The sequence below is a fragment of the Eurosta solidaginis genome, chromosome 1 (assembly GCF_040869045.1).
Source record: "Eurosta solidaginis isolate ZX-2024a chromosome 1, ASM4086904v1, whole genome shotgun sequence".
Classification (NCBI taxonomy): Eukaryota; Metazoa; Arthropoda; class Insecta; order Diptera; family Tephritidae; genus Eurosta; species Eurosta solidaginis.
Window position 1 is genome coordinate 142,906,449 of NC_090319.1, and position 6,206 is coordinate 142,912,654.

The window sequence follows — 6,206 nt, forward strand, 5'->3', positions numbered from 1 at the left end:
AATATTCAAAGGTGTCGTGGAATCCGATTGCTGTCGTAATTGATGAACTTAAAAATGTACGAATTGTAATTGAGTCAGACTTATTATTGTTCTAAATCTAATCATTCAAGCAATAATTCTGCAACCCTTAGCAGGAGTATTGATTGGTTTCAAATCTAATTCCGATAGCAATCGTATCACATCCCTTATTATATATGTACGTGATATTGCAACTTAAATTAATACAATTGATATAAAGAAAAGTAAGTACTTTAATAATAACATAAACTCTTAATTGGTTTTTGTTTTCCAATTGAAATCTTTTCTAAGCGAGCAGAAAATAATTTTAAGCTTTAGAAAAAACTCCAATTATTTGAATAATCTACAACTTAAAGCTTAGTAGAAATTCAGATTAGGTTTACTCTTTTTTCAGATCAAGAATATTCAAAGGTGTCGTGGAATCCGATTGCTGTCGTAATTGATGAACCTTAAAATGTACGACTTGTAATTAAGTCAGACTTATTATTGTTCTAAATCTAATTATTCACGCAATAATTCTGCAGCCCTTAGCAGGAGTATTGATTGGTTTCAAATCTAATTCCGACAGCAATCGTATCAAATCCCTTATTATATATGTACCTGATATTGCAACTTAAATTAATACTGTTGATATAAAGAAAAGTAAATACTTTAATAATAAATAAACTCTCTTAATTGGTTTTTGTTTTCCAATTGAAATCTTTTCCTTTGCAAGCACATCGCTAACCTGTGTTGGCAAAAGATATGATTATACTGTCTTCGATAGATAGTCGGACGAGCCGCTACACGGCGAAGTAGAGATGACCGTTGTGTCGGTGGCAACAACAACAGCAGTTTCTAACTTTACACCATCCGTACAGTGTGATGAACGCTTCACTGCCTTTTCCAATTGCTTGGCGCCAGCAATTTTTGCTGTTTGTAAAGCTTTAGCTGTAATGCAAATATATAGATGGTTTAAAGTGGTTTTCGTGTTATTCAACAACTCACCCTGTACCATCATCACAGCCTCCTCATCGATTTTGAATATGTGTACTGTTTCAGTATTCAGACCCAGTTCGTTTGGTGCAATATTTTCGATTTGATGAATATGTATACTATCCGTTAGGCAGACAATAAGGTGCAATCGATTCATTCATATACTGTGGGTATTTGAGCCGTAGACGCAATATTTTGATTCTTTTTGAAGTGTAACATTTGTAAACAGTTGGGTTTCTCTGCTGTCACCATCACCACTAAAGATCTATTGAAGAAATGCTCGACCAAGATAATATGTGAGATTTACACGCATAGATTTCTTCCACCTTTTCACAGTTATTGATGGAGAAAATGCGAAAGCCATATTTACCATCCAATACCGAAATAGAACTGTAGAGGAAGAAACATTTTATAAAATTTAATAAAATCAAAAAATGATAGTTGTGCTAAAATGGGTTAACGTATTGTATGTTAAAGTATAGCGAAGTCTCAGCGGCTTTGTCCTGGTGAAAATTGAGTTTGAATAGGTTTTATTCTTCATTCTTAGAAACATGTACGAAGGTACCTGGTAAGATATTAAAAATCCTCAACGTTTTTTTGCTATAACTTAAAAAAACTCATATTCAAACTTCTGCTTAACTTCTACATATCAATAGCTACCTTTACCACCAGGAGTCACTATTGCTTCTACGCCTATGCTATTGTTTCCTACATCGATGAGCTTTGTAATAAAATAAACAGCTATCTCCCCAATCTCTCCAGTTTTGTCGCCTCGCGAAACCTGATATTGTCACCAACCAAATCATCGGTGTCCTTATTTAAAACATGACCGCGCCAAATATCGACCATATGGCATTACCCTACCGACTGTCTTACACCCTAAAACACCCGAACATACCGACACAGGATTGGAAGGTACTTACTGTATCTCGGCCTACGGAGGAAGGTCAGTTATACATCTTCCAAATAAACAAGCAGGCGGAGGATATATTGTACGCGCAGCTTGGAAAAATGTCCTTAGGTACAGGCAAAATTTATATGTGACTCAGGAAAAGAAGTCGCGGGTATTAAAGTCCTAACACGCTGGACGTGGGCGAAGTCGAAAAGGACCTCAAAAGCCTAAAGGAAAAAAGACAGGTGGAGGTAGCCCCCGTCACCCCGAATGTGTTAGAAGGGGACAAACAGCCAGATGGTGCTGTGAGTCGCACAGAGGAACACCCGGCACAACAGGTATAAGAGGCTGAAGGGGACTTCGAACACTCTAAACCAAAAGGGCTAGGGGAGGACAACGACGTCACGATGAAGGTGCTGGGGGAAAAGCAGCCCAATGGTGCTGCGAGTCCTACAGATAAACCTCCAACACAGTAAAGTGGCGTCGAGCGAACTCCTCCTAACGCGCTGATCCAGGAGCCGTGGCTTCCATCGGGAGGAAAGGTTTCTGGACTTAGCGCGCGCGGATTTGACGTTTACTATGAGCAAACGAAAGGACGGGTGCGAGCTGTAGTAATGGTAAGGAAACAGCTGCATTCATATAAGCTGCCTAATTACACTACTGAGGACGTAGTGGTGGTGAAATCGCCGGGCTCAGATGGTACATGTCCGGCCATGCTACAATTTTCAAGTAGGGCGGTCGTGGGATGGCTTAAAATAATATTCGATGGGTGCATAAACTGAATCATGTACCGCACTCTTGGAGAACTGCTCGTGTACCTTTCCCACCAAAGGCGGGGAAGATCGGTCACGTGTATCCCAAAGATTATAAACCCAACAGCTTAACATAATTTCTGCTCAAAACCTTTGAGAGGCTGATAGATGTGTACATAAAGTCCAACGTGGATGAAAAGCTGCTCTCTACAATACAACAGGCGTACACCAAAGGCAAGTCAATAGACACCGCATTGCATAGGGTGGTAATAAGCATAGAAAAAGCCGTGGAATATAAGGAATATGCTCTAGAAGTCTTCTTAAGCATTGCCGGGGCTTTCTAAATGGGCGATTATTGTATGTATTGTATTTATTAGGCAATTCATCCCAGCACAACAATTTGGCAAAAATTATTTTACAGTGCTAGTCGGTAAAAGGCTTAAAATAGGAACAATTTAAACTTGAAACTTAAAGCTAATGACTATGGCTAAGAAAAGGTTACAATAAATAATATATTTAATAAATAGTAAATAAATAAAATAAACGAATGATAGAGTACATTTGTTAGAAGAAATCAGTATTTTAATTGTCTAGGTTATTATAGAAACTTGTTAATTCTTTATTGAAGAGCAGAGCATTGCTTATAAGCCTAAGTCTAGAAGGGAGCGAGTTCCAAATTTGATGGTCTTAATTACGTTAAAGTACATCCAGCCTTACCCAGATGGATCGACTGCATGTTAAACTGCAGTAAGATTACATCGCAATGGTGATTGTACAGGGGCACTCCGCAGGGAGGGGTGATATCACCTCTGCTGTGGACGCTGGTCATTAACCAACTGCTTAGGGGATTCTACGAGGGACCAGAAAAACTTACGGTCTACGCAGATGACGTTGCATATGGTCTTGTTTACAAAGAGGTACAAGGTCCCTAATTGGACCAGGCCTAAGTTAGGAGGGGCGACCCTACGGGCGAAACCTTGCACAAAATATCTAGGAATGATCCTAGACAGTAAGCTGTCATGGAAGCTCAACGTGGAGGAGAGGGTGAGGAAGGCTTCAACGGCACTTTATGCATGTAAAAGAATGCAAAAGAACCGGCATATACGATCAGAAGGAACTCGATGACGATGCCTCAAAACTAACAACCAAAAGCAATAATTATCATTTCACTGACACAAATTTTATAGTTTTTTTTTCGGGATTTGGACACAATGTTGTTGTTATTTTTGTAGCGATAAGGTTGCTCCCCGAAGGCTTTGGGGAGTGTTATCGATGTGATGGTCCTTTAGCCGGATACAGATCCGGTACGCTCCGGTAACACAGCACCATTAAAGTGCTAGCCCCACCATCTCGGGAACGATATATGTGGCCACATTAAACCTTCAGGCCATCCCTCCCTACCCCCCCCCCCCCCTTCCCCCAGATCCTCGTCTGTTAGTGAAACAGGATTCGCCGCGGATAGGTGAGGTTGACAATTGGGTTTGGAGAAGCTATATATTGAGCTGGCAACCTGAAGGGTTGCGCTACACAGCCGCTTGAATCTGGTATTTTAGTCGCCTCTTACGACAGGCATACCTACCGCGCGTAAATTCTGACCCCCTAACCCGCTGGGGGGTATTTGGACACAATCTTTTCATTATATTACTTAACAATTTAAAGGCTTCATTCTGTATTGCGAACGATAGCTCAGACGAACGATTCGCCTCCAAACGATTTCGTCTAGCAATGGTATTCTCTATCATTTTCGTTCGGGCTTTACCTTTCTAACTAACAGGAAGGCAAAAGTAATTGTCAAGTGATAAGTTGCCATTGTTTAACATAGTGCAAATACACTAGCGATTCGTCTCTGATCCGCATCGAAAGTTCGTTTCGTAATAGAGAATGAGGCCCTAAGATTGGACATTTCTTTCAATTTGTATTTTGACTTACCAGCAACAACAGAATCATGTTTAATTGTACGCCGCACAAGCATTATAGCATCATGTAACGAAGCTCAGTTTCTTCCAAAAATTGTTCAACACTGCCACGTAAAATCAATGTACTTGTTCTAGCATTAACGCAACCTTTAAATAATTATAAACTATAAAAATGAAATTAATGTCAAACCTTGAAAAATGTTGAAACGTTCACCACCAACCTGACGTTCTTCAAAGCAATCACATTGACCCAAAACACTTGAATTAATATCATTAGCTGTAGTCATAACAGCACCACCACAAGCTTTCATTCTACGTTTCCAGTCTTCTTCTGGTACATGAACAGCACAGAACATATCACGATCTGCAAAATACTGTGTAGCAACATCACCAATTGGTAATTTAGAAAACACAACATTGGTGCCTTACTTAGCTAGTTTATTCTACAGAATACGCCATTCAGCATCAACAATTTTCTGATACTCTTGGATATTGGAGGACATTTCTGTGGCAAATCATTTTTCCAATAAAGCACTTCGTTGCTCCTTTTATTGGTGCTTCGACATGTACAGCCATGTCATATTTTAGCATGCATAATTGTAATGCTTTACGTATAGCTTTAATTATGATACCTGCATGCACGCGTTCCTCAACATCTGGCTTAACTTGTTTTAAGATTTCACATGCTTAAAATACTACTGAAGTGGTGCCATCGCCGACCTGATAAGAGAAACATTTTTATTCTACACATTCTAATATAACAAAAAACCTACCTCAGCATTTTGAAATTTGGCGATGTCTACTAGAGTTTTACGGCTGGATTCACAATATCCAATAGTTTCATAATGGTTGTCCCATCATTTGAAATTGTGGCCTTACCACTGGAATCAACAATATGCTTGTCCATACTACGTGAACCCAATGTAGTGCGTACAGTGCCGCAATTGAATGCGAGGCATTGATGTTGGATATGAGTTGAGGTTTACCATGAGAGCTATCGGTACCCAACAATTTTTTTCACAAATACTCATGTACCCAATACAAGTTCAGGACGTTCATATTTATCGACACGCTGTCCGGTATGGCCCAAATGTTGGAAATATGCAGTTGGCACTGTTGAGAAAAAATATGGATCAATGAACACAAGTAAAAGTGAAAAATTTTTTTTACCATCTCTTGTTACTTTACACATTAGACATTGGAAACGACGACCAGCATCTACAAGTTGCTATTGAGCCTTGCAACGATTACATCTAATTGCATCCAATTCACCAAAATTTACAATGGGTGGCTCATATTCACCTCAACCGTGCGTGCCATTGGTGAGACGGTAAGTGTAATGGATAAAGCTGTTGTTTTTAATAAATCAGCTGTTGCAGGTATGTAATACAATGACGACCTGCAAAGAAGAAAGATCAATGTAATTGCCAATCAAAACATTAATTTCGATTATCGGTACCTAACGTAACGTGGCGAAGAGTTACCCTGATCTTCTACCACATATTTTGTGGTCACCAATGGTGGTAATAAACCCTGTTCATTAGTAATAAAAGCACCACCAGCGCTATTTTGATTTTGAATGATGACCCTTATCGGATTTGGCATCTGATCGGGATCTAAACGGCGTTGGGCTTGATCATACTGTTGCGGCTC

General features: G+C 39.5%; 1 long non-coding RNA gene across 2 annotated transcripts; it reads right to left on the bottom strand.

The window, feature by feature from the left end:
* LOC137238509 (uncharacterized) lies at positions 1-5,852 on the bottom strand. 2 transcript variants are annotated; one of them, XR_010949208.1, is made up of 7 exons: positions 5,724-5,852; positions 5,327-5,666; positions 4,983-5,273; positions 4,775-4,917; positions 4,567-4,717; positions 1,006-1,383; positions 1-948 (listed from the first exon to the last, which is right to left on the bottom strand). It is a non-coding gene; the product is annotated as an uncharacterized lncRNA (long non-coding RNA). The 2 variants fall into 2 exon arrangements; XR_010949207.1 differs by having other exon boundaries at positions 4,775-4,927.
* Between the last annotated feature and the right edge of the window lie 354 nt (positions 5,853-6,206).